Here is a 12,165-nt window from a genome sequence, read left to right on the forward strand (position 1 = left end):
TAGCGCTTTGATCAATTCCCCAATTCACTATTAAAAGGCCTTTAAAAATGAGCTCGTTTGAACTAACACTCACAGTAATGATGCTCTTGAAGGTCTTGTAGAGTAAATTAATTATTTCCAATAATTAATTATGCAAGTCCTTTTCATCTCTGCTGGGCTCGCGCATGGTCCAGATTTCTTATAAATTTCTCTCAGTATTAAAAATATATTTATGGGAACAGATTACAATTAAGAACTCTTTAACAACACTGAGTTCACAGATAAACAAACATTAATTACAAATATTTTACATTTGAAAAAGGGATTGGCTTGATGATTTTAAAATTTAATAGGAAGAAAGAACCCCAATTTCCATGTGCGTCCTCACAGATTGGGATCACAAGCCAAAGAGAAATGATTTTCAGAAAAATTTCATCTCTTCCTTGAACGATTTGTAAGCTTCCTTCTGATTGGCTTTCTAATTTTAGTTAGACTCAATATAATTGGTTACTTCAGATTCAGGGTTTCTCCAACTTTGTTATAGAAAGATAAATAAAAAGTTTTTATATAAATAAATGGAGTGATTGTCTTAGATTATTCCAATAAATAAATCTCGATATACGATACTATAAAGTAGTGTACATTTAATTTTTCATATGAGCTTTGTGTACTCTTGGTTTTCATACTTTTTTAGATTGCAATAAATACTCATGCAGCAATAATAGTTGTCCCTATTTATTTACATAAACCTTCCCTAGTGTATATAATACATATTTTGTGAGTTAACTTTATAATTCAATTTATACTGGTTGATCGAGCAATCAGCTGATTCGTTAGGTATCGATTCAAAGAACTGTCGATTTATCCTAGATTGATTGATTCATTTAAAACAAAAAAAAGAATTCTAACCTCAAATGTACATGCAACTATTTTTTATGATCTGCCAATGATAAATAAGCCGCTTTATAATTTTTAATTCTGCCAATGAATTCTCATTATTGTTGGATTACAATTTTGCATGATTTTCTTATCGCTTTAGATAATATGATTACTCTTTATCACTTTGGTACTTTGACTAGGCTATCTTTCCTTTCTATTTTATAATTCTATTAAAGCTCAATAGTTCATTTCAAAAATATTTTGTGGTGCTAAAATACCACGTGACAATTCTCAATTATCAGCCTTCATATACAATTTATACAGATTTTTTTCTCATTTTCAGTTCAGTGGATACAATATTACAAATCATATTATAAATATGATCGGGAAAGAACAACAGGCAGGGCCCAACACTATTCTGTTCCCAAATTTTGATACTGAATAACATGTCCGAAAAAATAGTTTGTTTTTAGCAGTTTTAAGTAGTTCCAAAATTATCCACCAGGTTTAGTGGTAATCGCAGAACTTAAGCTGGGTTTGGTTTGGGTAGATTTCAATATGTCTAAATAACCCAAAAGGTTATGTTCAATTATGTTTCAATGTGGGAGGTTGAGTTTATACTTTTTTATTCTTTTAAATGGCACAATAAGATGATATGATTATGAATGTTTTGATTCTTGAATAATAATTAATAAACACAACTAATGAAAAGTTTTTTGATCAGCTGTTTTAGCGCACTTGAAATTTGGACAATTTGAACGTCAACAATGCTTGTTATCGTCGACTGCGGAAGTTGAGGTTAGAAGTCCTATCTTACTCTGAAAATCGAATTTGAATAGTTGATAATCATATATTATTTGTATTTCATTCATCCAAATAAAATGATAGCTTCTTTTTGCAGAATACTTTATTTAATTCTAGAAGCATAAACTAATTCCGTTTCATAATAAACTATTTGTAAAAACGTTCAGCACCAAGGAATTTGTCCAAGTAGTTCCAAAATTATCCACCAGGTTTCGTGGCAAACGCAGTAATATGAGGTTAGAGGTTGGATTCTATTTTACTCTGAAAATCGAATTTGAATAGTTGATAATATATTTTTTGTATTTCATCCATCCAAATAGAATGATAGTATCTTATTGCAAAATACTTTATTCAATAATTCTAGAAGCATAAACTGATTCCGTTTCATAAATTATCTTGTAAACACGTTCACATTAAATCAGAATCAGCTGACTTCAAGATTAATTTACAGCCCTAGGGCAGTAAAAAATTTACCGGCGTGGTCAGAAAACACTCATTTTCGTCCTCCATATGACGCACGAAAACCAGCTCATTACATCCAAGTGACTCCAGCTGACTCCAGCTGTTTAAAGTCTAAAACTTATCTGAATCCTGAGCTCAGAAACCGGCTTGGAAACCGACTTTGCAACTTTGTTGATTCATGAAAAATATTGGTACTCGCTTCGCTCGCCATATCCGCCTAGCCAGGGCCCTGGACCCCCAATTGGATCGTCCAAGAATGAGATCAGCAGGCTCGCTTCGCTCGCCTGCATTTTTCATTTGAGCATTTTTATCAATGTTAGGACAATCCAGTCGGGGGTCCAGACTGAACGTCTGGCTAAACGGATATGGCGAGCGAAGCGAGCCTGACGGCTAGAAATATAATATTCCCAGGATTGAAGTAGCAGTGCCCAATCAATTTTTCCGCGATAAATGCATTTAAATCTTCAACTTGGTGCCAACCTAACAAAGTCAACTCAACTTAATGCCAACCTGACAAAATTATTAATTTAGTTGCCAGTTAACAACTGTTTCGAAGAGGTACTCTATCTAGATTATAGTTCTATAGTAACATATGATATGGAAATTTCAATTATAATTAAGAGATTGGGAGAAGAAGAATATACATGCTAAAAGACGAACTTTAAACCCTTGAAAACAACCCTTAGAGTTAAAATATTGCCAAAAGATTTCTTAGTGCGCCTCTAAAGGGCCAACTGAACATACCTACCAAATTTGAACGTTTTTGGTCCGGTAGATTTTTAGTTATGCGAGTGAGTGAGTGAGTGAGTGAGTGAGTGAGTGCCATTTCGCTTTTATATATATATATAGATATACTTATATTTATATGGTTATCTGGTTATGTGGTTATAGAATCTCGAAATTCTATAACTAAATTAATTTTAAAAAATTTCATTATAAAAGAAATATGATATGGGTATATATTTATGTTCAACGGATCTTGACAACGGCTCTAACGATTTTCACGAAATTTGGAACAAAGTAGGTTTATGATATGAAGATTCGATTGCACTAGGTCTCAACCCTTGGATAACTCGCTGAAGGACATTAAAAGGATAAATACATCCTTGTAAAAACAGCTGGGAATTTTTTCGTCTGTAGATACCGTAATGGAAGAGAGTGAACGAGTGAGTGCATGTGTGCGGGATCATCCTGCTGATTTCACGAGAAGAAAAATTCAGCTGGAGAAACTACTCCAGCATGTCCAAAATAGCAACTAGATGTTGTTGGTGTAGAATAGTACATAGTATATTAGCAAATATTGAAGCAAACACATTATATCATTCTTAATCAAATTCATTGTATATCTATTTGTAATTAATTGATGATGTGTTTGCTTTTTGTAGTGTGAATAAATTGTTATTTTGAAGAGCTTAACCTAGATTTTGATTTGGACTGTGATAGCCTATAAATGTAAAAAGGGACAGTTGAGCAAAAGCCTGTTGTGCCTCCTCATATAACTGTAAAAATAATTGTACGACTGAGAAAATGAATAAATAAATATAAACTATAAATTCAATCTTTCGTTACAAATTTTCTATGCTTTGACACTCCAGAGCTCTCCGATATTTTATTGATAAACAGAACACAATTCTCTAAAATGATCGTGTTTATATTTCACAGCTGGCTATATGTCATCTTATGAATTTTGGGGATGCGATATTTTGATTTTTCACATACTCACTCACTTTTTTACTATCCACAGCTGTTTCAGCCAAGGATGAATCATCCTTTTAATGTCGATAAACGAGTTTTCTCAAGGATGAGACCTAGTGCAATTGAATTTTTATATCATAAACCTACTATGTTCCAAATTTCGTGAAAATCGTTAGAGCCGTTTTTGAGATCCGTTGAACATAAATAACCAGATATAAATAATATATAAAAATACAGAAATTGCTCGCTCAATATAATAGGATAGTTCACAAATGATATGTGACTTTTTCATTTTTTTCTTTAAGGCAGACCTATATGTTTCATTGGAAAAGTTTGATAGTGTGAAATTGCGTTTTAACAACTAATAACAGCGGTAAGGTAGTTAAGAACAATATTATAGTAATTATCATTACTGACGTACTCAAGAATTAATGGAACGTTTTCAAATGCCACTAATACATCGAGGATGTTAATTGAACCTACCAACATTTTTGAGGAAGATTAAGTCATCACCATAATGCAATATCTAAGAAATTATCATTTTCATTCTTCCAAATAAAATGATAGCTTTTTTTTGCAGAATACTTTATTTAATTCTAGAAGCATAAACTAACTCCGTTTCATAATAAACTATTTGTAAAAACGTTCAGCACCAAGGAATTTGTCCAAGTAGTTCCAAAATTATCCACCAGGTTTCGTGGCAAACGCAGTACTATGAGGTTAGAGGTTGGATTCTATTTTACTCTGAAAATCGAATTTGAATAGTTGATAATATATTTTTTGTATTTCATCCATCCAAATAGAATGATAGTATCTTATTGCAAAATACTTTATTCAATAATTCTAGAAGCATAAACTGATTCCGTTTCATAAACTATCTTGTAAACACGTTCACATTAAATCAGAATCAGCTGACTTCAAGATTAATTTACAGCCCTAGGGCAGTAAAAAATTTACCGGCGTGGTCAGAAAACACTCAATTTTCGGCCTCCATATGACGCACGAAAACCAGCTCATTACATCCAAGTGACTCCAGCTGACTCCAGCTGTTTAAAGTCTAAAACTTATCTGAATCCTGAGCTCGGAAACCGGCTTGGAAACCGCCTTTGCAACTTTGTTGATTCATGAGAAAAATATCGGGGCACCGAGCTTCTCTCGTTATTTTTATCCTTTTATATTAAGCGAGCCATTTCTGTATATATATATATATATATATATATATTATACATACTTATATTTATATGGTTATCTGGTTATGTGGTTATATGGTTATATGATATGGGTATATATTTATGTTCAACGGATCTTGACAACGGCTCTAACGATTTTCACGAAATTTGGAACAAAGTTGGTTTATGATATAAAAATCCAATTGCACTAGGTCTCAACCCTTGGATAACTCGCTGAAGGACATTTAAAGGATAAATACGTCCTTGTAAAAACAGCTGGGAATTTTGTCGTCTGTAGATACCGTAATGGAAGAGAGTGAACGAGTGCATGTGTGCGGGATCATCCTGCTGATTTCACGAGAAGAAAAATTCAGCTGGAGAAACTACTCCAGCATGTCCAAAATAGCAACTAGATGTTGTTAGTGTAGAATAGTACATAATATATTAGCAAATATTGTAGCAAACACATTATATCATTCTTAATCAAATTCATTGTATATCTATTTGTAATTAATTGATGATGTGTTTGCTTTTTGTAGTGTGAATAAATTGTTATTTTGAAGAGTGATAGTAGCTTAACCTAGATTTTGATTTGGACTGTGATAGCCTATAAATTTAAAAAGGGACAGTTGAGCATAAGCCTGTTGTGCCTCCTCATATAACTGTAAAAATAATTGTACGACTGAGAAAATGAATAAATAAATATAAACTATAAATTCAATCTTTCGTTACAAATTTTCTATGCTTTGACACTCCAGAGCTCCCCGATATTTTATTGATAAACAGAACACAATTCTCTAAATTGATCGTGTTTATATTTCACAGCTGGCTATATGTCATCTTATGAATTTTGGGGATGCGATATTTTGATTTTTCACATACTCACTCACTTTTTTACTATCCACAGCTGTTTCAGCCAAGGATGAATCATCCTTTTAATGTCGATCAGCGAGTTTTCTCAAGGATGAGACCTAGTGCAATTGAATTTTTATATCATAAACTTACTATGTTCCAAATTTCGTGAAAATCGTTAGAGCCGTTTTTGAGATCCGTTGAACATAAATAACCAGATATAAATAATATATAAAAATACAGAAATAGCTCGCTCAATATAATAGGATAGTTCACAAATGATTTGTGACTCTTTCATTTCTTTCTGTAAGGCAGACCTATATGTTTCATTGGAAAAGTTTGATAGTGTGAAATTGCGTTTTAACAACTAATAACAGCGGTAAGGTAGTTAAGAACAATATTATAGTAATTATCATTACTGAAGTACTCAAGAATTAATGGAACGTCTCCCAAATGCCACTAATACATCGAGGATGTTAATTGAACCTACCAACATTTTTGAGGAAGATTAAGTCATCACCATAATGCAATGTCTAAGAAATTATCATTTTCATTCTTCATACTCAACATGGTTTTATGTGAATAGTATATTCATATGGAGGAAAATCATTGATAAAGAGGGAGTACAGGACAGGACTGACCGAAACTATGTTCTGTTTGAAGGATGGAAATAACAATTTCTTAAAAATTGCATTATGGTGATGATATATTCATCCTCAAAAATGTTGTTAGATTTGATCAACATCCTCAATCTATCAGCGGAATTTGGGAAGCGTTCCACCAATTCATGAGTACTAGTGAGTGATAATACTTATAATGATAATTTTCCAATGTTATAATAGAGAAAATAGGAGGGTTGTATCCCTCAAACACATTTGAATCCCTCAAGTTGTATCCCTCAAACAATTGAATCTCAGCTATCTCACCAAAGTGAAGAAATGAAGGGTATTTTGAACTTGATCTCACCTACCAATCTCGATTAATCTGTATGAAAGGTCTAACAGCATCAACACAATATTTCTACAAGACAACAATCCATTTTTTCGAGCATAAATGTTATTAGATTTGATCGCGATGATAATAATATATTATTGTAAATTAAATTGTAAAATGTGTTTCTTTTACCATCAAATGTGACAAATTAATATATTTTGACATTTCTTATGCTCGAACGGTTTCATGACAAGAGGATATTATTCTTCCATCCAGTGAATAACAACCATAGAACTAGGATACAAAAGATAATTTTGTGAATCTTGACTGAGTACTAATCTAATTTTGACCTACGGATGGTTTCATCTTCTTAGAAAACAGATATATAAATACGATTACTCATTTATACGATTATAAGCATGAATGCAAAGAGTGACTCAAAGTTCGTCATCAAAGTGTCTGGCAAGTGTGATGCAATACTTTACGAGTAAAGGGAAGTACACTGTTTGAGGGAGAACTGAAGAAGATAGAAACTAACTCACAAAGAGCACCGGACGGGTAGAAGCGAGAACGAAAAGTATTGAAAAAGAATCGAATAAAAAGTGTTTTGTGATTATCGACAGTCGGACTTTGCATTCCCCTTCTTTCTCTTTCGTCCTCACTGGATAGAAGTGACCCATGGTTAGTGAAGTTGTGTGAGGAGGGGAGGTAGGCTTTGGAGCTTAGCGAGAAAGGACCGACCGTTCGTTCAACTATGATCATGGTATAGTGAGGGGGCCAGTGTGCCCCTTTTTGGTGAAAAACTGGCCACGTTGTAGATATGCAAGCGCGCAAAATTTCGTTTCACGGCTGCCCCGCAGGGGCTCACGAGCCACGGAATAATGCCGGAAAAATATCGTGGAGTAATTGCGTTGCGACGTCGTTGGTCGTTGCGTCGAGCTGAGCCGAGCGCAAAACATTCTTTTTCACCCTTAAAACTACAACACGCTGATGACGACAAAGAGTGCTTTCGCTTTTGTTTCCCCCCGACACCCGAAAGCAGCCTCCCACCAATCTAAACTCCCCCCACCCCCAACCATAACCGATTTCTAATCTCTGTGAACGGTGGACCGGAGCCTGTCTCCATTCCCCCTTTCCGTAACGCTCAAAGCGATAGAGAAGAAACATTGATGGGGCATGAGGGAGCAGGGTCAATTTGACTCCCCCTCCCCTACCACTACGGGTCTGTGGTGGACAGTACTAATATTGGAAATTAACAAGATCACCATCAGCAGTCACCATCAAATGATGCGACACTCACCGCGATAAACGAATCGATAGCTGACCCAACGACCCAAGGCTGGTGGTCATTTTGCGATTATCTTCGTTGCAGCCTTTGTCCCTCTTTTGTGAGGTCATTGGTTTTGGAAAAATAAATTCCAAACATAATAACAAGAAAAACAAAATAGACTGTTCAGGAATTCATGAGTATTTTACTAAGAATGTATTCGACTTGTAAGCTTTACTGTTGACATTTTTATGCTTCAAATTTCAAGTCGATTTTTGTTAACTCAAGCCGATTACTGTCGATTATTAATGAAGGCAATGTCGACCAGCTTCAGTGTGTGGATGGTGTTTGCCAGCGCAGGCCTTGTCACGTGGTATTTTAGCACCACAAAATATTTTTGAAATGAACTATTGAACCTTAATAGAATATTATAAAATGGAAAAGAAACTTAACCTAGTCAAAGAACCACTCAAATAAATCGAATGTTGTTAGCGATGATAATAATATATTATTGTAAATTAAATTGTAAAATGTGTTTCTTTTACCATCAAATGTGACAAATTAATATATTTTGACATTTCTTATGCTCGAACGGTTTCATGACAAGAGGATATTATTCTTCCATCCAGTGAATAACAACCATAGAACTAGGATACAAAAGATAATTTTGTGAATCTTGACTGAGTACTAATCTAATTTTGACCTACGGATGGTTTCATCTTCTTAGAAAACAGATATATAAATACGATTATTCATTTATACGATTATAAGCAGAAATGCAAAGAGTGACTCAAAGTTCGTCATCAAAGTGTCTGGCAAGTGTGATGCAATACTTTACGAGTAAAGGGAAGTACACTGTTTGAGGGAGAACTGAAGAAGATAGAAACTAACTCACAAAGAGCACCGGACGGGTAGAAGCGAGAACGAAAAGTATTGAAAAAGAATCGAATAAAAAGTGTTTTGTGATTATCGACAGTCGGACTTTGCATTCCCCTTCTTTCTCTTTCGTCCTCACTGGATAGAAGTGACCCATGGTTAGTGAAGTTGTGTGAGGAGGGGAGGGAGGCTTTGGAGCTTAGCGAGAAAGGACCGACCGTTCGTTCAACTATGATCATGGTATAGTGAGGGGGCCAGTGTGCCCCTTTTTGGTGAAAAACTGGCCACGTTGTAGATATGCAAGCGCGCAAAATTTCGTTTCACGGCTGCCCCGCAGGGGCTCACGAGCCACGGAATAATGCCGGAAAAATATCGTGGAGTAATTGCGTTGCGACGTCGTTGGTCGTTGCGTCGAGCTGAGCCGAGCGCAAAACATTCTTTTTCACCCTTAAAACTACAACACGCTGATGACGACAAAGAGTGCTTTCGCTTTTGTTTCCCCCCGACACCCGAAAGCAGCCTCCCACCAATCTAAACTCCCCCCACCCCCAACCATAACCGATTTCTAATCTCTGTGAACGGTGGACCGGAGCCTGTCTCCATTCCCCCTTTCCGTAACGCTCAAAGCGATAGAGAAGAAACATTGATGGGGCATGAGGGAGCAGGGTCAATTTGACTCCCCCTCCCCTACCACTACGGGTCTGTGGTGGACAGTACTAATATTGGAAATTAACAAGATCACCATCAGCAGTCACCATCAAATGATGCGACACTCACCGCGATAAACGAATCGATAGCTGACCCAACGACCCAAGGCTGGTGGTCATTTTGCGATTATCTTCGTTGCAGCCTTTGTCCCTCTTTTGTGAGGTCATTGGTTTTGGAAAAATAAATTCCAAACATAATAACAAGAAAAACAAAATAGACTGTTCAGGAAATTCATGAGTATTTTACTAAGAATGTATTCGACTTGTAAGCTTTACTGTTGACATTTTTATGCTTCAAATTTCAAGTCGATTTTTGTTAACTCAAGCCGATTACTGTCGATTATTAATGAAGGCAATGTCGACCAGCTTCAGTGTGTGGATGGGTGTTTGCCAGCGCAGGCCTTGTCACGTGGTATTTTAGCACCACAAAATATTTTTGAAATGAACTATTGAACCTTAATAGAATATTATAAAATGGAAAAGAAACTTAACCTAGTCAAAGAACCACTCAAATAAAATCGAATGTTGTTAGCGATAAAGAATAATCGTATTATCTAAAATGATAAGAAAAAACATGTATAACTGTGATTCAACAACTAATGAGGATCCATTGGCAGAATTATAAAGCGGCTCATTTATTATTGGCAGATCATAAAAAATAACAGTTTGCATGTACATTGAGGTTAGAATTATTTGTTTACACTTTTAAATGAATCAATCGATCTAGAATAAATCGATAGTTATTTGAATCAATACCTAGCGAATCAGCTGATTGTTTGATCAACCAGTATAGGTTGAATTATAAAGTTTACTCACAAAAGATGTATTATGTATACTAAGGAAAGTTTATGTAAATAAATAGGGACAACTATTATTGCTGTATGAATTTTTATTACAATCCAAAAAAGCACGAAAATCAAGAGTATACAAAACTCGTATAAAAAACTAAATATATATATATATATTACATGTTAACATCGTATATTGCGATTTATTCATCAGAATAGTTTAAGACAATCACTCCGTATATTTATATAAATATTTTTATTTATTTTTTCTATTATGAAGTTGAAGAAGCCCTGATTCTGAAGCAACCAATTGTATCGAGTTTGCTAATCAAAAAGAAGCTTACAAATCGTTCAAGGAAGAGATAAAATTTTTCTGAAAACCACTTTCTTCTGGCTTGTGATCTCGTTCTGAAAGGATGCACATGGAGTTTAGGGTTCTTTCTTCCTTTAAATTTCTAAATTATCAAGCCTATCCCTCTTTTAAATGTGAATATTTGTAATTAATGTTTAATTATCTGTGAACTCAGTGTTGTTGAAGAGTTCTTAATTGTAATCAATTCCCATAAATACATTCAAATACGGAAAGAAATCTATAAGAAATCTGGACCACGCGCGAGCCCAGCCGAGACGAAAAGGACCTGTACAATTAATCATTGGAAATAATTTTTTTATTTTACAAGACCTCCAAGAACATCATTACTGTGAGTGTTTGTTCAAACAAGCTCGTTTTTAGGAAAGGCCTATTTTTCATTAGAGTTGGGGAATTAATCAAAGCGCTATATAAATGAATTCGAATCAAGGAAATTTTGCAACGTGTTGAGTGCTATCATATAGTTTATAAGAACGTTTTATGAATTTATTTGATATATATATGTAGGAAGCTTACTTCCATGCACGGCACGAACTCATAAAAAACCCTGAGATCTTATATTTTGAATATTAATTTGATAATTATTGTTTTTGCTAATTGATCAAAGTATATCATATCAAATCTACAGACCAGACAGGTTTTGGATTGTAGAATTCTGAATTGACTGGAAGTACAAGTATCAGTATTAAGTATAATATATTTATAAATCTTAAAAGCTCGCTATTGTGAATGCTAGTAAACCTTGTGATAATTATTCAAATATTAGAAAAGAATTTATTTAAAGAAAATTATAGATATAAGAATTTTTTATATATATTGTTTTATGGGAATATATTTTGTGTTTTATGTCAGCATACAAATCATAGAAGTTTATTTTATCCTAATTCATCTCGTGATATACAGTTTGATGCAATACTTTACGAATAAAGGGAAGTACACTGTTGGAGGGAGAACTGAAGAAGATAGAAACTAACTCACAAAGAGCACCGGACGGGTAGAAGCGAGAACGAAAAGTATTGAAAAAGAATCGAATAAAAAGTGTTTTGTGATTATCGACAGTCGGACTTTGCATTCCCCTTCTTTCTCTTTCGTCCTCACTGGATAGAAGTGACCCATGGTTAGTGAAGTTGTGTGAGGAGGGGAGGGAGGCTTTGGAGCTTAGCGAGAAAGGACCGACCGTTCGTTCAACTATGATCATGGTATAGTGAGGGGGCCAGTGTGCCCCTTTTTCGTGAAAAACTGGCCACGTTGTAGATATGCAAGCGCGCAAAATTTCGTTTCACGGCTGCCCCGCAGGGGCTCACGAGCCACGGAATAATGCCGGAAAAATATCGTGGAGTAATTGCGTTGCGACGTCGTTGGTCGTTGCGTCGAGCTGAGCCGA

At 34.9% G+C, this 12,165-nt stretch overlaps 2 protein-coding genes across 4 annotated transcripts in view; one reads left to right on the top strand and one right to left on the bottom strand.

Annotated features, from left to right (window-relative positions):
• The window catches only part of LOC111049599 (nucleolysin TIAR), a 675,963-nt gene that overhangs the window by 10,417 nt on the left and 653,381 nt on the right, over nt 1–12,165 (top strand). The gene's annotated exons all lie outside the window — the stretch shown is intronic.
• Nucleotides 1–12,165, bottom strand: part of LOC120351157 — a 120,343-nt gene that overhangs the window by 5,785 nt on the left and 102,393 nt on the right. The gene's annotated exons all lie outside the window — the stretch shown is intronic.

This window comes from Nilaparvata lugens, chromosome 4, assembly GCF_014356525.2.
Source record: "Nilaparvata lugens isolate BPH chromosome 4, ASM1435652v1, whole genome shotgun sequence".
NCBI classification, from domain to species: Eukaryota; Metazoa; Arthropoda; class Insecta; order Hemiptera; family Delphacidae; genus Nilaparvata; species Nilaparvata lugens.